This window comes from Mesoplodon densirostris, chromosome 3 (genome assembly GCF_025265405.1).
Source record: "Mesoplodon densirostris isolate mMesDen1 chromosome 3, mMesDen1 primary haplotype, whole genome shotgun sequence".
NCBI lineage: Eukaryota > Metazoa > Chordata > Mammalia > Artiodactyla > Ziphiidae > Mesoplodon > Mesoplodon densirostris.
Window position 1 is genome coordinate 166,948,627 of NC_082663.1, and position 22,399 is coordinate 166,971,025.

Consider the following 22,399-nt stretch of genomic DNA (forward strand, 5'->3'; position numbering starts at 1 on the left):
GGACACGGGTTCGTGCCCCATTCTGGGAAGATCCCACGTGCCGCAGAGCGGCTAGGCCCGTGAGCCATGGCCGCTGAGCCTGCGTGTCCGGAGCCTGTGCTCCGCAACGGGAGAGGCCACAACAGTGAGAGGCCCGCGTACAGAAAAAAAAAAAAAAAAAGAAAATCTTAGCAAACAAACAGAAGATACAAAGAAGACTCTGATGGAAATTTTAGAAGTGAAAATTAACATAACCAAAATAAAAAAACTTAATAGATGGGTTCAAGAGAAGAATGAAGGGATAGAAGAAATGATGAGGGAACTTGAACACTGAACAATGGAAATTACCCACTCTACACAGTAGATTGAAAAATAGACTAAAGAAGAAAAAATGAACAGAGCCTCAAGGATGTATGGAATGAGAGCAAAAGACTTAATGTTTACGCTATCAGAGTCCCAGAGGAAAAGAAGATGAAAGAGGGGCTGAGAAAGTGCTAAAATAGCAACCGGATACATCCAAATTTGCCAAACACATAAAGCTACGCATTCAACATGCTGAACAAACCCCAAACAGAATAACTCCAAATGCATCCATTTTAAGATATATCACAGTTAAACTTCTGAAAACTTAAGACAAAGAAAATCTTGAAAGCCGTGAAAGAAGAATGACACCTTACCTATAGGGGAAAGCAATCTGAATGAAAGTAGATTTCTCACCATACCGTGGAGGCCAGAAAGAAATGGCACAACATTTTTCAAATGCTGAGAGAAAGGAAGTTTCAACACAGAAAACTAGATCCAGTGAAAATATCCTTCTAGAATGAAGGAGAAAACATGACATTCTCAGATGGAGGAAAACTAAGAGAAATTATGACCAGCAGACTTATTCCAAATAAATTGCTACAGAGGTAGTTCTCTAAAACAGAAAGAAAATAATAAAGTAATAAATCTTGGAAATAGTGAAAGAAGAAATAAGAAAAAAAGAAAATACATGGCTAGCAAAAATATTAGTAAAGACAATAGACATTCTCCTTTTGAGTTTTCCAAATTATTTTTAATGGCTGAAGTAAAAATTATAACACTGTCTGATGAGGTTCTAAATACATGTAGAGGGCACATTTAAGAAATATTATAAACGAGGAGGGTAAAAAGATATAAAGGGAGGTAGGCTTTCCACAATTTATTCTAACTGGTAAAATGATGAAATCAGTAAACTGTGATAAGATATGCAGGCATAATGTAACAACTAAAAAAGCTATACAAAGAGATGCACTCAAAAACACTACAGATAAATCAAAATGGAGTTCAAAAAATGTTCAACAGCCAACAGGAAAGTAGGAAGAAAAAGACAGAAATGAAAACTAGAGAGAACAAATAGAAAACCAAGTGTAAAATGTCAGACTTAGGCCCTAAAATAGCAATAATTACATTAAATGGAAGCAGTCTAAATACTGAATTAAAAAATAGAGATCTTCAGAGTGAATTAAAAAACATGACCCAACTCTATTCTGTCAACAAGGAAGTAACTTTAAATATAACAATGCAGGTTCTTTGAGAAGATAAACAAAATTGATAAACCATTAGCCAGACTCATCAAGAAAAAAAGGGAGAAGACTCAAATCAATAGAACTAGAAATGAAAAAGGAGAAGTAACAACTGACACTGCAGAAATACAAAAGATCATGAGAGATTACTACAAGCAACTCTATGCCAATAAAATGGACAACCTGGAAGAAATGGACAAATTCTTAGAAATGCACAACCTTCTGAGACTTAACCAGGAAGAAATAGAAAATATGAACAGACCAATCACAAGCACTGAAATTGAAATTGTGTTTCAAAATCTTCCAACAAACAAAAGCCCAGGACCAGATGATTCCAGGCGAATTCTATCAAACATTTAGAGAAGAGCTAACACCTATCCTTCTCAAACTCTTCCAAACTACAGCAGAGGGAGGAACACTCCCAAACTCATTCTACAAGGCCACCATCATCTTGATACCCAAAGCAGGCAAGGATGTCACAAAGAAAGAAAACTACAGGCCAATATCACTGATGAACATAGATGCAAAAATCCTCAACAAAATACTAGCAAACAGAATCCAACAGCACATTAAAAGGATCATACACCATGATCAAGTGGGGTTTATTCCAGGAATGCAAGGATTCTTCAATATACGCAAATCAATCAATGTGATACACCATATTAACAAGTTGAAGGAGAAAAACCATATGATCATCTCAATAGATGCAGAGAAAGCTTTCGACAAAATTCAACACCCATTTATGATAAAAACCCTGCAGAAAGTAGGCATAGAGGGAACTTTCCTCAACATAATAAAGGCCATATATGACAAACCCACAGCCAACATCGTCCTCAATGGTGAAAAAATGAAACCATTTCCACGAAGATCAGAACAAGACAAGGCTGCCCACTCTCACCACTCTTATTCAACTTAGTTTTGGAAGTTTTAGCCACAGCAATCAGAGAAGAAAAGGAAATAAAAGGAATCCAAATTGGAAAAGAAGAAGTAAAGCTGTCACTGTTTACAGACGACATGATACTATACATAGAGAATCCTAAAGATGCTACCAGAAAACTACTAGAGCTAATCAATGAATTTGGTAAAGTAGCAGGATACAAAATTAATGCACAGAAATCTCTGGCATTCCTATATACTAATGATGAAAAATCTGAAAGTGAAATCAAGAAAACACTCCCATTTACCATTGCAACAAAAAGAATAAAATATCTAGGAATAAACCTGCCTAAGGAGACAAAAGACCTGTATGCAGAAAATTATAAGACACTGATGAAAGAAACTGAAGATGATACAAATAGATGGAGAGATATACCATGCTCCTGGATTGGAAGAATCAATATTGTGAAAATGACTATACTACCCAAAGCAATCTACAGATTCAATGCAATCCCTATCAAACTACCACTGGCATTTTTCACAGAACTAGAACAAAAAATTTCAAAATTTGTTTGGAAAAACAAAAGACCCCGAATAGCCAAAGCAATCTTGAGAACGCAAAACAGAGCTGGAGGAATCAGGCTCCCCGACTTCAGACTATACTACAAAGCTACAGTCATCAAGACAGTGTGGTACTGGCACAAAAACAGAAAGATAGATCAATGGAACAGGATAGAAAGCCCAGAGATAAACCCACGCACATATGGTCAACTTATCTTTGATAAAGGAGGCAGGAATGTACAGTGGAGAAAGGACAGCCTCTTCAATAAGTGGTGCTGGGAAAACTGGACAGGGACATGTAAAAGTATGAGATTAGATCATTCCCTAACACCATACACAAAAATAAGCTCAAAATGGATTAAAGACCTAAATGTAAGGCCAGAAACTATCAAACTCTTAGAGGAAAACATAGGCAGAACACTCTATGACATAAATCACAGCAAGATTCTTTTGGACCCACCTCCTAGAGAAATGGAAATAAAAACAAAGATAAACAAATAGGACCTAATGAAACTGAAAAGCTTTTGCACAGCAAAGGAAACCATAAACAAGACCAAAAGAGAACCCTCAGAATGGGAGAAAATATTTGCAAATGAAGCAACTGACAAAGGATTATCTCCAAAATTTATAAGCAGCTCATGCAGCTCAATAGCAAAAAACCAAACAACCCGATCCAAAAATGGGCAGAAGACTTAAATAGGCATTTCTCCAAAGAAGATATACAGACTGCCAACAAACACATGAGAGAATGCTCAACATCATTAATCATTAGAGAAATGCAAATCAAAACTACAATGAGATATCATCTCACAGCAGTCAGAATGGCCATCATCAAAAAATCTAGAAACAATAAATGCTGGAGAGGGTGTGGAAAAAAGGGAACACTATTGCACTGCTGGTGGGAATGTGAATTGGTACAGCCACTATGGAGAACAGTATGGAGGTTCCTTAAAAAACTACAAATAGAACTACCATATGACCCAACAATCCCACTACTGGGCACATACCCTGAGAAAACCATAATTCGAAAAGAGTCATGTACCAAAATGTTCATTGCAGCTCTATTCACAATAGCCCGGAGATGGAAACAACCTAAGTGTCCATCATTGGATGAATGGATAAAGAAGATGTGGCACATATATACAATGGAATATTACTCAGCCATAAAAAGAAACGAAACTGAGCTATTTATAATGAGGTGGATAGACCTAGAGTCTGTCATACAGAGTGAAGTAAGTCAGAAAGAGAAAGACAAATACCGTATGCTAACACATATATATGGAATTTAAGGAAAAAAATGTCATGAAGAACCTAGGGGTAAAACAGGAATAAAGACACAGTCCTACTAGAGAATGGACTTGAGGATATGGGGAGGGGGAAGGGTAAGCTGTGACAAAGTGAGAGAGTGGCATGGACATATATACACTACCAAACGTAAAAGAGATAGCTAGTGGGAAGCAGCCGCATAGCACAGGGAGATCAGCTCAGTGCTTTGTGACCGCCTGGAGGGGTGGGATAGGGAAGGTGGGAGGGAGGGAGACGCAAGAGGGAAGGGATGTGGGAACAGATGTATATGTATGACTGATTCACTTTGTTATAAAGCAGAAACTAAAAAAAAAAAAAAAAAAAAAAAAACTCCAGCAGAAATGTGGAGGAGTATTCCAGTTAGTTTTACTTTAAAATACCATACCTGGATGCCTACTCCCTTGTTAGACTATAAAATAATCCTGTTTAATTGAATAGGCACTGCAGACCTCCACAGCCTGGCTTCATTGTCCCATTGGAAAGATTTGGCAACCACCTGCTGCTATAACATTTTCTTTTATTTTTAATAAATAAATAAATTTATTTATTTATTTAAAAAAAACAAAAAAAAACCAATGCAGACATGTTGAGAGTAAAACAAAGGAAAAAGATATATAATGCAAACATTGATAAAAAGAAAGCAGGAGTGACTATATGAATATTAGATAAAGTGGACTTCATAGGAAAGAAAATTATCAGAGACAGAGAGGAGCATTATATGATGATGAAAGGACCAATCCTCCAAAAAGAAGTAACAATTCTAAATATGTATGTACCAAAAAAAAAAAGCTGCAAAATATGTTAAGCCAAAAATAACAGAACTGAAAGGAAAAATAAATAATCCATAATTACAGTTGGAGATTTCAATGCTGGAGTTTCAATAATTGATAAAACAACTAGACAGAAAATCAAGACAGGTACAGAATCATCTCAAAACACCATCAACCAACAAGACCTACTCAATACTTACAGAATATTCCTCCCAACAACAGAAAATTGTATATCCTTTTTAAGTGCCCATGTAACATATCAAGACAGGACATAGCATGGATCATAAAACAAACCTCAAACGTTTTGGAAGAACTGAAGTCATACAGAGTATGTTCTCTTACCACAATGGAATCAAACTGAATCAGTAACAGAAAGTTGAGAAGGAAATCTCTAAACACTTGAAAACTAAACAACACTTTTCTAAATAATTCATGGGTAAAAGAAGTAGTCTCATGCAAGATCAAAAATATATATTAAAGTAAAGGAAAACGGATATATAACATATCAAAAATTGTGAGAAACTGCTAAAGCAGTGTTGAGAGAGAAATTTAAAGAGCTAAACACATGCACTGGAAAATAAGAAAAGTCTCAAACCAATAATCCAAGCTTCTAGATTCTAGAAAAAGAAGGAAAAAAAAAACTCAAAGTAAAAAGAAGAAAGGGAATAATAAAGAACCAAATTAAATAAAACTGTACACATAAAAACAACACAGAAGGGCAATGAAACAGGTTGTTTCTTTGGAAAAAAACCAATAAAATTGACAAACTTCTGACAAAGTAAAAAGAAAGACACATGAGATATCACTAGAGACCTTGATGGCATAAGCAGGATTCTTAGAGAATAATTCAAAGAAATCTACAAAAGTAGATTTGACAACTAAGATGAAATGGAGCAACAACTCAAAATCCTAAGAATATCACAACTCACCTAATATGAAATAGATCATTTGACTCACCTTGTGACTAACAAGGAAATTTAATTTGTGATTTTAAAGCTCACACACTATACAGACTGCCAACAAACACATGAGAGAATGCTCAACATCATTAATCATTAGAGAAATGCAAATCAGAACTACAATGAGATATCATCTCACACCAGTCAGAATGGCCATCATCAAAAAATTTAGAAACTATAAATGCTGGAGAGGGTGTGGCGAAAAGGGAACACTATTGCACTGCTGGTGGGAATGTGAATTGGTACAGCCGCTATGGAGAACAGTATGGAGGTTCCTTAAAAAATTAAAAATAGAACTACCATACGACCCAGCAATCCCACTACTGGGCACATACCCTGAGAAAACCATAATTCGAAAAGAGACATGTACCAAAATGTTCATTGCAGCTCTATTCACAATAGCCCGGAGATGGAAACAACCTAAGTGTCCATCATCGGATGAATGGATAAAGAAGATGTGGCACATATATACAATGGAATATTACTCAGCCATAAAAAGAAACGAAATTGAGCTATTTGTAATGAGGTGGGTAGACCTAGAGTCTGTCATACAGAGTGAAGTAAGCCAGAAAGAGAAAGACAAATACCGTATGCTAACACATATATATGGAATTTAAGAAAAAAAATGTCATGAAGAACCTAGGGGTAAGACAGGAATAAAGACACAGTCCTACTAGAGAATGGACTTGAGGATATGGGGAGGGGGAAGGGTAAGCTGTGACAAAGTGAGAGAGTGGCATGGACATATATACACTACCAAACGTAAAAGAGATAGCTAGTGGGAAGCAGCCGCATAGCACAGGGAGATCAGCTCAGTGCTTTGTGACCACCTAGAGGGGTGGGATAGGGAGAGTGGGAGGGAGGGAGACGCAAAGGGAAGAGATATGGGAACATATGTATATGTGTAACTGATTAACTTTGTTATAAAGCAGAAACTAACACACCATTGTAAAGCAATTATACTCCAATAAAGATGTAAAAAAAAAAAGAAAAAGCTCACACACACACAAAATCTCAGACCCAGATGATTTCACTGGAGAATTCCATCAAATGTTTAAAGAAGAATTAGCACCAATTCTATAAAATCTCTCCCAGAAAACAGAAGAAGAGGGAGCACTTTATAATTCATTTTATGAAGTTACTTACGCTGATACCATGACCAGACAAAGACAGTACCAAAAAACAAACTAAAGACCAATATTTTCCATGAATATAGATGCATAAATTCTCATATTAGCAAATATAAGTCAACAATATATAAAAAATAATTATACATCTTGACCACATAGGGTTTTTTCTGGGTTTGCAAGGATGGCTCAGTATTTTAAAAACAATCAATGTAATCCACCATATTAACAAGCTGAAGAAGAAAAATTAATAAATGTACAAAAAGCATCTGGCAAAAATCTACATCCACTCATGATAAAAACTCTGGAAAAAAATAGTAGAGGGAACTTCCTCAACTTGGTAAAGAGTATCAAAACAAACAAACAAACAAAAATAACCCTACAGCTAACATTATACTTAATGGTGACAGACTAAACACTTTTCCCTAAGGATGGGAATGAGGCATGGACGTCTGTTCCCACCACATTACTCAACACAGTGTTAAGAAATTCTAGTCCACACAATAACACAAGAAAGGGAAATAAAATGCATACAGAGCAGAAAGAAGACATAAAACTGTCCCTCTTTATAAACGACATGGTGGTCTACGTAGAGAAACCTAAGAAAACTTGCGGAACTAACATAAGTGAGTTCAGTAAGATTATAGGATACAAGATAAAACATGTAAAAATCAACTGCATTTCAATATACTAGCAAAGAACACATGGATGCCAGAATCCAAAGTACAATGCTATTTATAATTTTCAAAAAAAACAGAAATACTTAGATGTAAATCTAACAAAATGTGTACAGAAATGGTAAGCTGAAAATGATACAACACTGATGAAAGAAATTAAAAATCTAAATGAATGAAGAGCTATAATGTGTTCATAAATTAGAAGAATCATCACAGTAAAAATACTAATTTTCCCCAAATTGATATATAGATTGAAATTTGTATCAAATTCCAGCAAAACTTTTTATAGACACAGACAAGATTATTCTAAAGTTTATATAGAAAAGGCGGAGGAACTCAAACAGCTGAAACAATTTTTAAAAAGTAAGAAGCAAGTGGGAGAAATCATTCTACCCCATTTTAAGACTTATTGTAAAAAGATGCTTGACATCATTAGCCATTAGAGAAATGCAAATTAAAATCACAATGAGATATTACTATAGAATTGTAAGAATGACAGAATGACTAAAATTAAAAAAAAAATAGTGACAACACTAAATACTGACAAGAATATAGAAAAACCCTCACACACTGCTGGCCTAGATGTAAAATGACACAGCCACTTTGGAAAACAGTTGAGCAGTTTTTAAAAACACTAAATGTGAACTGCCATACAACCCAGTACTCGCCCTGCTGGGCACTTACTTATTTCAGAGAAATAAAAACTTGTGTTCACACAAAAACCTATATACAAATGTTTAGAGCAGAATGTTTATTCATAAGAGCCCCAAACTGGAAACAACCCAGATGTCCTTCAATGGGTGACCGGTTAAACAAAACGCTGGTGCACCCCTGACAGGAAATATTACTCTGTAATAAAAAGGAATGAACTACTGATATAAAGTAAAATCAGGGTGACTCTCCAGAGAATAATGCTAAGTGAAAACAGCCAATTCCAAAGGTTATATACTGTATGCTCCATTTATACACTATTCTTGAAATGACAAAATTATAGAAGTGAGAACAGACTAATGGTTGCCACGGAGTAAGGAAAGGATGAAAGTGTGAGGAAAATGAGTATCGCTGTCAAAGGTCAACATGAGGAATCCAGGCTGACGACGACGTTCTGTATCTTGGCTGTATCAATGTTAAAATCCTGGTTGCGATGTCAGACTACAGTTATGCAGGATGTTGCGACTGGTGCAAGTTGACTAAAGGTACCACAGATGTCTCTATATTACCTCTTGAAATAGTACATGATTCTGCTTATAGTTACAGGGTTATAAGAGTTTAATTGAAAAAATTCTAATCAGACAATCCAGCAAACCATCATGAAAACAAATGCCTAATTTGGGAGGTCAGTTTTAAACTAAGTACAGGGACTTCCCTGGCGGTCCAGTGGTTAAGGCTCCACACTCCCAATGTGGGGCGCACAGGTTCAATCCCTGGTTGGGGAACTAAGGCCCCACATGCTGCACAGTGTGACCAAATAAATAAATAAATAAATGTCTTGTTAAAAAAAAAACAAAAAACCTGGGTACTATGCTCCAAATTATTATTATTATCATTAGTAGTAGTATTAGTAGTAGTAGTATCTTACCTCTCCTTTTGATTTTATAGACAGTCTGCTTCACTTATTTGAAACCCCTGCTTGGCCAATATAGGTCACTATATGTGTGAATTTTGGTACAAAGGAAAAAGAAACAGTTTTGTGGCCCCTGGAAAGCATCACAAAGAGCCAGTTACAGGACAAGAAGAAGCATCTGCCAACATATTTTTCTTCTTAAGACAATTCTAAAATAATAAGATATTAGTCTTAATTTGAATATGGCTAAATATCCATCCTTTACCTAATAAAATGCATGTATTACCTCCTATGGACAAGCACTCTGCCTAGTTGTCCTTGAACGTGAAGGTCAACAATTCATGTGGGGAAATGCAAGTTTAGAGACTGATTTTAAAAAGTAATTAAAATTGCCTGGAAGCAGGAGGAAAGATGGTAACCAAAATTATAAATCTTTTCCCCAAGCCTCTGCTTTTTCCGGCACTGAAAAACGGCCATCACTGGATGGCAATGCTTCTGCCAGCTCGTTACTGATATGCTGAGGTTTTATTCTGTTACATTCCTCATTCCCTCCCTTGAAGAGTGTTCACACTGCTTTTTTCATCAGTTGCCTAAGTGGGTTCCATCACTTTAGCAGAAGAGACTACAGAGATCTTGCCTGCAAGCCTTTGTCTAATTAACTAATCCTATGAGCTGTAACACTGTTCACTATTAACTTTTCAGATTATCCTACTACTTTAGGGGGTTGATTTGTTAATCACTGACAGCCCATCTGAGATGTGTGTGTGTGTGTGTGTCTGTGTGTGTGTGTGTTTATGTAAACATATGCATGAATGATGCATAGGTGGATTTTAGGTGTGTCTAATGGAGAGCTACAGTTTCCCTGTGACAACTAATCTTGCAGGCGGTTGTTTAAACGTGGCTCACCCTCAATTATTGGTCTTTGATCACACCATGGGCATTGTTTCACTGTGCTTGAATATTTGTATCTTATAAACTGACTGCAGACCTCTGAGAGGCGTGGTACCAGGAAAGCCAAATGTCCATCTGATTTGGGACTCTCTCAATTCTGAATACACATCAACGTGCCCACATATTTTCCCCGTTTCAAATTATGATGAATCATGAAAGAAGTTTATCCATAAAGGTGTGGGAAAAGAATTAGTGCATGGGAATCCAATACTCTTTTCCTAATTTGAGCTGGTGTCACAGATATTTCAGAAATCCAATAAGAAGTTTCATTATATGAGCACGTTTTTCATTTAAAAATATATATTTTTAAAAGCTCAATCTGAAAGCTTCTGTAAAATATCTTTCTTCCTCCTGATAACATGTTAATTGGATTGCCTACTTGTTTCTTAAATAATGCAGGTGTCATGTTTCTATGTTTAAAAAGATGTAATGGATAATGCATGGTCCCTTTATCCTTAATTCCTCTGCAAATTTTGCCTATTACCAAAAGCAGAAACACTAGCTAAGTCAACCTAAAAACAGTGCATTCACAGATTCCTTTCCTGTGTACTAGAACTCCTCTGTGAAAGCGGTTTATTTTAAAACCTTTAAAGCACCAAATGAAATGCAATACAGGACCCACACATAAAAGAGGGAGGAGGAGGGAGTCCGAGTCTCATTCACTCAGCCTTCCCTACCCCCAGATAGGGCTTTAAAAGACACAGTGTGAAAACCAGACTGTGTCCTGGAAGATTTCCAGTCTCTCCTCTTAGGAACATTTAAGGACAAGTCTGAACATAGATACACTCCAGAATATCTCGAGACAGACTATTCCTGTGACCTCTGAGTGGACCAGGGAAAATCTGGTTTACAAATCTACAAAAGTGGAAGATAGTGCCCTTGTAATTTAATGCACTAGTAAATAAGAGGTCAAAGGCAATTTGCTTTCTGTTCCCCTGTGCTGTTATATTGATATGTCTGCGGATAAAAAGCCAACTCTGGTTAATGTCCAGAGCAAGAAAGGATAAGCAAATTCACAACTGTACCTTGCTCTCTAGCTTCAGAGATACATATTGCTGCTTTCTAGAATCGGTTAGGGTCCCTGGAGCCATTTGTGCAGGAAAAGGTGAAAGTGGTCCCCAGATCTCCTGCCTATAAATTTTACGAATTGTGAAATGCAATGACATTCCTCTGTGCTAGAAATCCCCGTGAGCTAAAGCCACAGAGGGGCGAGGGGCAAAGTATACCCTATAAGTCCAAATGTTTGCCATCATGGTCCAACCTTGTGTGTTTGTATATATTCTTATTTGCATAGCAATGAGAAGGCAAAAGTCTATGTCAGTTTGGTATTTAGTCTAATTCCATGCCTTTTTTTCCCTCTCTCCAGTCCAAACTGTTTAACATTCACAAAAGTCAGCCTGGTTACACCTCCTGCTAACATTTCAATATGAAATGTGGAAGTTTACTGAAGCCTTTGCCTCTGCAGCTCCGCCTTCCCCACACGCAGGCCCCTCTGCTCTCCTCCTATGCTCCTTTCTGCCACCCGAGATCAGGAGCTGACTAAGTGACCGTAACCACAAAGACAATCCCTCCCCTCCTCCTCCCCGCCATGCAGAGCTCAGAGAGCCTGCAGCCTCCAAACCTAATGAAGGAAAGTAGTAAACACCGCTTCCCATCCCATTGAGCGTGCCTTCCTGTACATGAGGCAGAAAGCAGCAACGAATCATCATGGGGAGCGGAGGGTATTGGACCACAGGTTTCTAGATGGAATGTTAAAGTCAAAACCATTGTCAAGTCAAGCTCCCATTTAATGAATGCCTGCAAAGTGCCAGGCCTTGAGTTAGGCTCCGTACATAAGTTATCACTCATTTTGTAGTCCTGTGACATGGGTATACTTATGCGTGCTTTGGAGATGGGGAAATGGAGATACTAGGAGGTTGTGACTTGCTTACCCCACATACCTAATAAGTGTTCACGCAGAGACTGGGACTGAGAGTTATCCAAGGCCTGCCTTCATTACAAAACTCAATTATCCTATTTCTGGATATTTATCCAAAGAATACGAAAACACTAATCTGAAGAGGTATCTGCACCCCCATGCTCATCCCAGCATGATTTACAATAGCCAAGATATGAAAATGACCTAAGAGCCAATCAATGGAGGAATGGATGAAGAAGATGTGGAATATATATACAATGGAATACTACTCACCCATAAAAAGATGAAACCTTGCCATTTATGACAACAAGGATGGACCTTGAGGGTATTATGCTAAATGGAATAAGTCAAACCAAGAAAGGCAAATACAGTGTGATTTCACTCATATGTGGAATATAAAAAATAAACAAACAAAACAAAATGAATCAACAAACCAAACCAAACAAAAACTAACACACTGACACAGAGAATAGAGTAGTGGCTACCAGAGGGGAAGGGGCTTGGGGAGGGTGAAATGGGTAAAGGGGATCAATTATATGGTAATGGATGAAGAATGTGGGGTAGTGAGAAAAAAAATACTAGTAACTCAGAAAAAAAAGGGCAGTCTTAGAAAGTTCTGTTATGTCCCTTTTAGTGATTAGATCTGTAACTGTCTGAGAACCCAGATCCCCCAGTCCAAGGCAGTTGCCTCACGAAAGTCCCCACCCACATCACAATCCTGATGTACTCAGTTAAGGAAACATCTGATCCACTGCCCAGTAGATGCAAGCACCTCTTTTACATCATGAACAATGGAAACAAAGGAGAAGGACGTCGTGAGAACTCTCATGAAGAGATGAGAGGGATAGGCCTCAGTTTCCATAACTGAAAAATGAAGACAAGATGCCTACTCTGAAGGGTTAACGTGAGAATGTCAAAGGGTCACATGCGAATCTTCTAATAATAGATGCTCAAATTGTGACAGACCTCACCACCATCACCATCATCCTTATCATGGTCATGAGTCATCAATATCGCCGAGCCATGAAAAATTGCAGTAGCTGTTACCTAGTGATTCCCAAAGTATAAGTCAAGTACCACTATTCCAAATAATATCTGTTAGGATGCTACATTTCTGAGCTCTAAAGGGTTAGCACTGTATCACCTTCTTAAGATGGACACACAGGTACTAATATCCCCATTTGGTATTCAATCTTTGCTGCATGAAAATTTCACTAATACTGAACATCTGAAACTGAGATGTTCTAACAACATCACACATTCTTTAGCAAATCAGATGCACTTTGCCCTGTATTTTAAACTGACCATATTAAGTTAATCACAGAAATAGCACATATGATAAGGAGAAAATGAAATGAAAAGGATTAGTTTGTAATTAACTCACTATAAGTTCAGAAAGGTAGATCCTGGTAAGCGGAAATTCTGTTGTTTGCTAAAATTAAGTGTTGGATATAGAAATGTAAGATTTGAGGACTTGGGACGGGTCTAAATTACTCTATATAATAAAGAGAAATGTAGAAATATCTTAAGGGAGTAGGCGCAGGGACTGAAACCCAGAGGAATTTACACATAATATGGGAAAGATGTAAAGAGTCATTTTCAGAGAGGCAGAAAGAGAATAGGTGGAGAATGAAGCTATCTACTAGAGACATTTAGAGCAGGATGCTAAAGGGTGATGTCAACTCACTGTGCTCCACCCCTCCCCTAAAATAAGATTTGGGGGAGGGGGTTCACAGCACAATCAACATTCATAATTTTTATAAATTTGATCGCATGTGGGTGTGAGAATGGAGGCAATATTTTCTATTATTTTACTATTATGGGAAAGCAAATAATACTCATTGAAGACAACTTCAATGGTGACATGGTGCAAGAACTGAGGTGCAAAATCCAGAAAGGGATAATAACAAGGCGAGAATTTCACTCTGTATCTGAAATGCTTTTTGAGGGCGGGGACCTTGTCTCCTGACAGTGAAGCTATTTCCAGGAGCAGATACATTGCAGAGAACCCACCACTGAAGAACACCCAATAAAGCTATGTTTAAAATACCTGTGCATTTACATAGAGGCATCTAAAAAAAAAAAAAGGGAAAAAATATTTGAAAAGCCTTAGGCAATTTTTGTCTTTCTTAGTATTTAATGAACTGCCCTGTATTGCTCATGTCTATTGTTAACTTGCAGGATTTACATAAGAATTTTCATACAAATTGTGTGAGGTAGTTCCTCCTGCTTCAAACAAATACAATGTAAGTGTTCTCTTTCAAGATAGCTTCTGCTTCCTTAAGTGGAAAACAAAGCATAGATATTGCTAACTGCTTGGAAGATTTTTAGATAGTACTCAAAGAATAGGAGCTGGACCCTGCCAGGAGGTGAAGTCAGATTGGTGGCCTACCTTTACAGCATCGTTCTGTGGCCTATCATGACCACATGTCAAGAATCAACAAACATGGGGAGCGGAGGGTATTGGACCACAGGTTTCTAGATGGAATGTTAAAGTCAAAACCATTGTCAAGTCAAGCTCCCATTTAATGAATGCCTGCAAAGTGCCAGGCCTTGAGTTAGGCTCCGTACATAAGTTATCACTCATTTTGTAGTCCTGTGACATGGGTATACTTATGCGTATCTGTAAAGATCCAGGTAAATAAATGCCCACCCCCCACCCCCACCCCGACCCTGCACGGTAGGATCTATTGCAATTACTCAACTCTGCTACTGTAGCACAAAAGCTGACAGAGAAAATACTTAAGTGAATGGGTGTGTCTGTGTGACAATAACACTTTATTTGCACAAACAGCCTGCAAGCTGGATTTGACTCTCAGGCCAAACCTATGCCAAACCTTCCTTGCTCAGTGGAGATAGCAATCAAAAGCAAGAAGTTTGGAATTCTGGCCAATTATTTGCTTGAAACTCACTATGCCTCACCAAGGATCTCCCAGAGGAAGAGGACTTTCTTACTAGAAATTTTGTAACAATGTTGAATTAACATAAATAAGACATTCCTGATGAACAAGAGTAGGGGCACTAACTAAAACAACATAACTATAGGCAACTGCTTGTATTTAGAAGTTTGCTGATTTGAAATTGATACTTTTTCTTAGGCTACAATCCAAAGCTGTGCATCTCTTGAGAAGACAGACATGCAGTTAACTGCTTTTGTAACAGTAAGTTGGAAATTTGACCTTTTTACATAATATGTGTTTAGTTTTTCCCTGACTGCTGCTGCTAATTATTATTTTGCCAATTCTTTTCTGGCATTTAGGTTTGTCAAGTGAGTATTAAAAGAGCGAATGATATCAAATTATTTTTTTTCTTACATCACTCTTTCTCCTGTGTTTATGTCTCTATGTCTTATTTTGCATGTACCAAATGACCAAAAGCGTTGATAGTTCAAGTTTCAAAATCCAGAAGAACACAAACCCCCAGAAAGAAGCTCGTATTCATTCCGGCTGAGAAGGGTATGTACCAAGAAGTAAGGAGCAAGAATTTAGGTAATAGCTTAAGAGTTCATTTATACAGACCTTTATTAAAAGGACTCTTTGTAACCTCTGTTTACTATTGTAGTTTGGTTGTAAATCAGGTAATATGAAAGAGGATTAGAAAAATGCAGAGCCCAGTAGAAAATTCTGTGCAAATTTAAAGATAACTCAACAACATCAATCTCAAAATTATGTACTTGCATTCCTGAATTTCCTAATGATCCCTCAAGGTATATACCATTATATTTTTACAGCCATTAGCACTGCCATTTACCAGAAACATAATGCTTGTAATCATTCAAAGGTTCAAGGAAATGTAAGTTTCTCACATTTGCCTACTACCCTCTGTTGTCTAATATAGTATCAAATGTTACAACAGCGTAAACTCTTCCATACTTGTGGATAAAAGCCTCTGCGGGAGACATCTGTGATGAACTGCCTGAAATACAGAGGTAGCTTCTGATTTCTGAGACGGAAATGTTCCCTCCCAAAGCAATTACCAACATCCCTCATGCTATAAAATGTTTGTGTTCTGGTACAACTGCCTGGAAAGTGAATCTGCCTTCTCCCTTGCCTTTGATTATAAAAATGGAGGGTCACTCTTGTGGGGAAAGAATAAAGGCACAAACAGGTCATCAAAACCCCACTTTCAAAAGACATACACTCTTTACATCCTGGGAATGCAAAAGAAACTCATGCTTGATAAATTAATATTGGTCTTCAATAGATGTTGCTAGAAACCCTAAGTAGTCAGGACTGTTGGGAACATTAGCCAAGGACCCAAAGCACAAATGACTGAGCAAACAAAAGAAGGGCACACACCAGAATCAAATGTCAGTCAGATTCTATCAAATGCCTTCTCAGATTCCCCAGGAGGATAATGTGCAATTTTCTGTGGGCACTCAAACACCACCTCATAACACTTTATGAAAACAGCAGGATTTTTAAAAAGTAACAGGTTGATTTGGCCAGCAGGACCAGTTGAGGACACAGAGCAGAGACAACTCAACATATATTGAGGGATGAAAAAACAGAGTAACATGTATCCTATAAACCACAATTGAGATTACAGATGGGATTAGACTGACCTTACTTATAAAAGGTGATTCACATATCATGGGACATTCATGTTTTATGATTTGGCATGAGTTTTATCCCAAACTGTCACTAACCTATGTACCTAGATATCTGCAATCTTTTATTTACACGAACTGGAAAGGTCTCAATTAATATACCGTGTGAGAGACTGTATTTGCTAACTCTTTAAACGCCAGTATAAACATTTTATTTAGTTACCCCATCCCCATTTTACCAATGTGCAATAAAATAAAGAAACTTGGCTTAAGATTACATAAAAGTAGCAGAGGCTGGATGTGAATCTAGATATCTGGTTTTAAACCCAGATTTCACCAACAAATGCTATCTCCTTTTGTTCTCTTCCATGTCCTCTACTGTTTTTTTAACAATGGGTTAAAAATTCTACAGTGCAAAAAAATGACCTCAAGTTTTAAGAACTTAGAAATGACTCTATGTCCAGCTACCTCTTTTTATGACTAAATTTTGGAAAATTAAACTTTATTTCCAGTAAGAAGAAACTTCAAAAACAAATGAATGATTTTCCAACTCTTAATCAAGGTCAAATTCCCTGACCTCTCTTTCTGTGTTAACCCCCTTTTCCCTTATACCCAAGTGTTTTTATGTGATTTTTTTAAAATTAAATTTGAATTAAAATTCATTCCAGGGGAATTTTGCACCTCTCCTTGAGATGATTAGTGACCATCTGCACTCTCACAATCATGAGAAGTGATCACTGTAATAAGACACTAAAAGGAGAGGCTCAATTGGTTGAAGGAGGAAAAGAGTCAGACATTCCATAACTGGGTCTTGACTTCATTCAGCCTCTACACTTTTCACTAAACAAGCACTTACTGTGCATTCCAAAGAATTAGGAACTCTACTGAATGGGGTGGATAGAAAACAAATAAGACGGGGATTCTGTTCGAAGCTTCTCACCCACTCCTTGGAAGCCAGACCCAAGCACAGATACTTAATGTACATTTGTTACAATGTCAGTGCCATGAGCAATATTATATAATGACCATATTATAAAATTTATCCAATCCCCACTTCTTCAGTTTGATTGGAACAGGGGTGAGCACATAACCCAAGCTAGGCCAATCAGAGTATCCTCTCCAGCAATATGGAAATATCCGGAGGTAAAGAAGGGACTAATTGAAATTGACTATATTTGAGTAGTTGGATCTGTAATGTACAAGCTTGGAAAATGTGAGGTTGGAACCCCCTGCTCATAAAGAGATAAGCAGATGCAGAAGAAATGAGTTTGCAGAGTGAGAGAAGAATAAAGCAGTTGCACAGAGATGCAGGATTGAGAGTCTGTATGATTTTCCAGCCACTAGTTCTAGTACCTTCCAAGGCCATGTAGAATTCTATACTGTGATTCACGGAGACATCTCTATACCCTTAGAAAAAAACTTTCCATTTCAGCTTAAACCAACTTGAGATAGTTTCACATATTTGGAACCCAGAAAGCCCAATTTAAGAAGCCATCACCTGAACTTACATAAGGTAAAATTCCCACCCTGTATCCCCCATCCTAGCACAATATAAGCAAAAAAAAACCTTTAAAATGGCCATGAAGCCCACCTTTCCCTTTGTTTATCCACTCTGGCTACATCTTCTCTGGAAAGACTTTACTATTTTCCTTTGCACTTGGCTCATATAAGAGTTAGCTGTTTCAGATGATAAAATCCTAGGCCGAGAAAGCTATTTACCCCATTTTCCGTCTGACCTTGCACATATCTTGGGCATCCAAATGCCTAGGTACAATTTAACGATGCTAACAAGCCTGTCTGCCAGTCTGACTTGCTAAGCACATATCGGCAACATTCAATGCCCTAGATGTGTAGACTGCTGAAGAAATAATAGTATTCAGATGGAAAAAGGTCCATGGCCTGGTGACAGAAGTGTAGCTCTCAACCCACTTCAAGTAGGGGAAGACACATAGGAACCATACAGGTAGAGACATGCTGACACAGCGCTTGCTTAGGTCAGTTTGGGGAAGATTCCACAGGGGGATGATTCCCTGTTCAAGAAGCCAGTGGAGGCTTCTGTTCCTTTGCAGCTGCCAGAGGGACTGGAGGATGTGACACACACACCATGGGAAAACAGCCCGGAGTTTAGGAACAAAACACGCGCTACTCAACGGCCACGCTTCCTTAGTCACCCGTGGATATACTTCCATATGCAGTAAGAGCCAAATTATTGCAAGCATGCCCCATCTCATCTACCGCATCAGGATTTACCAAAAAAAAAAAAAGAAAAAAGAGAGGCAGAGACAGACAGACAGAGAGAAGCTAGGGTGCGAGTGGAGGTGAGGAGAACACATCCCTCGGGCCAGTGGCATGAGCTCATAAATGTAGCCTTTCCATGCTAGCCCTATAACCATATGCCAATCTTTCTATTGCTTCTGCAAAACAAATAATATCTAAAATATAAAAGCACAGTCTCTTCATTTTCAGATCAATCCTCCAGGAAAATCAACCTTTGGGAGAATCTGAGACCTTCAATTTCACATCTAAAATAGTCGCTCTGGCTACTTTTTTATTCTTTTATTTTATTTATTCAGTGTTTGACCTAGTCCCAGCTACCACAGATGCAGTGCAAATGAGATGATAGAAATAATTTTTACTCTTCACTGGAAAAAGAGCAGAGTTGCCGAGCATTTCTGAAGGTTTTAAAAATCAAGAGAGCAGACAACAGAACAGTAAAGGCTGGCATGTAACAGGGCAGTACAGAAATATTTAAAAAATTAGAAATATAGGATTGAAGGAAATTTTATTATTTTAGCATATAGCGAATTGCCAGAATGTAAGTTAAAATCCAAGTAGGATATGTAAAAACTAGTGGGTGGGTGGAATCCATAGTATTCTAGTTGGAGATGTGAACCCTATTAATTCTCTGTCTCAATCTGCTCACTTTTCTCCTGCGGTAATATTTAAGAGTTCAGTCTCTGAGTCCATACACATGGTTTTGAATTCCAACTTGAACACCCTATGCTAACCCTGACCCTTGAGCAGAATTCTTAGCCTATCTTCATCTTTTGTTACTCCTCCATGAACAGAGAGTAATAATCCTCCCTTTTCTAGGATAGTACTGTAAGGACTTAGAGTGACCATTTTGTAATACTGATACAGGAACGTAGTGCCTAACACAGAGTAGGCCAAATACATGCCAGCAAGTCTACAATAATTTGTTCGTTTACTTAAAACAAAAAGGCAGAGGGAAGGGAACGTGATTTGGTCAAAGCCCTATAACTGGATTGTAACAGAAGTGTGTTTAGACATAATCGTACTCCGGAAACTTAAAGCCTGGCAATATACTTGGAAGGGTTCCCAGAGTATCTTCTCAGGTGCGTATTTGAGATCAGAAGGTATATCTCCTTTAACCCCTTTTTCCACCAAGGTTTGTTAAGCAGCTACTGAGTCTACGGCAATTCTGCTCCTTGACCCTCCATCCCTCTTATCTCCCTTACGTGAGCTTGCCTACCCTCAAGCTGACCAGTGCACACACCTTTTATCACTTAGAAAAAAAGCAATGGAAAGAGTTGGCAAGTATACACTGTTGTTTTCTTGCCCGTCCTGCTAAGTTGTAACATTTTAGAATCTCACAAACCCATGGGTGGCATCCTTCTTTAACTCTCCAGGCAAAGGAAGGAAGGAAGGGAGGGAGGGAGGAGGGAAGGAGGGAGGGAGGGAGGGAGGACAGAAGGGGGGAGGAAGGGAGGGAGGGAGGAGGGAAGGAGGGAGGGAGGAGGAAGAAAGGAGGGAGGGAGGGAGGGAAGGAGGGAGGGAGGAAGGGAGGACAGAAGGAGGGAGGGAGGGAGGAGGGAAGGAGGGAGGGAGGAGGGAAGGAAGGAGGGAGGGAGGGAGGGAGGGAGGAGGGAAGGAGGGAGGGAGGAGGAAGAAAGGAGGGAGAGAGGACAGAAGGAGGGAGGGAGGAGGGAAGGAGGGAGGGAGGAGGGAAGGAGGGAGGAGGGAGGGAGGAGGGAAGGAGGGAAGGAGGGAGGGAGGAGGAAGGAGGGAGGGAGGGAGGGAGGGAAGGAGGACAGAAGGAGGGAGGGAGGAGGAAGAAAGGAGGGAGGGAGGGAGGGAGGGAGGACAGAAGGAGGGAGGGAGGAGGGAAGGAGGGAAGGAGGGAGGGAGGAGGGAAGGAGGGAGAGAGGGAGGGCGGAGGGAAGGAGGGAGGGAGGAGGGAGGGAGGAGGAAGGAGGGAGGGAGGGAGGGAGGGAAGGAGGACAGAAGGAGGGAGGGAGGGAGGGAGGAGGAAGAAAGGAGGGAGGGAGGGAGGGAGGGAGGGAGGGAGGACAGAAGGAGGGAGAGAGGAGGGAAGGAGGGAAGGAGGGAGGGAGGAGGGAAGGAGGGAGAGAGGGAGGGCGGAGGGAAGGAGGGAGGGAGGAGGGAAGGAGGGAGGGAGGAGGGAAGGAGGGAGGGAGGAGGAAGAAAGGAGGGAGGGAGGGAGGGAGGGAGGGAAGGAGGGAGGGAGGAGGGAGGGAGCAGAGAAGGAGGGAGGGAGGAGGAAGAAAGGAGGGAGGGAGGGAGGGAGGGAGGGAGGGAAGGAGGGAGGGAGGAGGGAGGGAGCAGAGAAGGAGGGAGGGAGGAGGAAGAAAGGAGGGAGGGAGGGAAGGAGGGAGGGAAGGAGGGAGGGAGGGAGGGAGGGAGGAGGAAGAAAGGAGGGAGGGAGGGAAGGAGGGAGGGAAGGAGGGAGGGAAGGAGGGAGGGAGGGAGGGAGGGAGGAGGAAGGAGGGAGGGAGGGAAGGAGGGAGGGAGGGAGGGAGGGAAGATGTGATTGTTATTGAGAGCTTCTTATCTTCTAGGCAAGGAGATAAGAGCTTTCCTTGCGTCATCTCTTCCAATTTCCCCAGTGATCCTACCCAAAGGTACTCCTGTTTTTGTTTTTTTTTTTTTTTTCTTTTTGCGGTATGCGGGCCTCTCACTGCCGTGGCCCCTCCCGTTGCGGAGCACAGGCTCCGGATGCGCAGGCCCAGTGGCCATGGCTCACGGGCCCAGCCGCTCCGCGGCATATGGGATCCTCCCAGACCGGGGCACGAACCCGTATCCCCTGCATCGGCAGGCGGACTCTTAACCACTGCGCCACCAGGGAGGCCCAGTACTCCTGTTTTTAATTTAACAATTAAATTAAATATCTTAATAATCCTGTTTAAAACAAAGAAGCAACTTAATTTAATATCATCCCATTTAATAGATGAGGAACCTTAGGCCACTGGCCTCAAGTCAAACAGCTGGTGAGTGGCGGAGCTGGTTTTGAATCCAGTCTGATTCCAGGACAGGAGCTGCTCAACTCTCCCCCTGGAGAGCATTAAAGAAACAGGAGACCCAGGGGACTTGGCTGGCTACTCCAGAGAGATGCTTTGTGTGTCTTTCAACTTAGAACAATTATAAGGTACCATGAAAAACTGGGAATTTATTCAGGACAGTCTATATCCATACATGTTCAAAGAAAGCACACCAAAAAAAAAAAAAAAAAAGTCCCTGTGGGGGAAGATTAATCAAAGAGGTTTTTTGAAGGATATAAATACTGAAGCTTTAATATTTCAGTTCATTATTTGTGACCTGCTTCTTCTGCAAAAGAGAGAACTGGTCCCCTTAACCTTC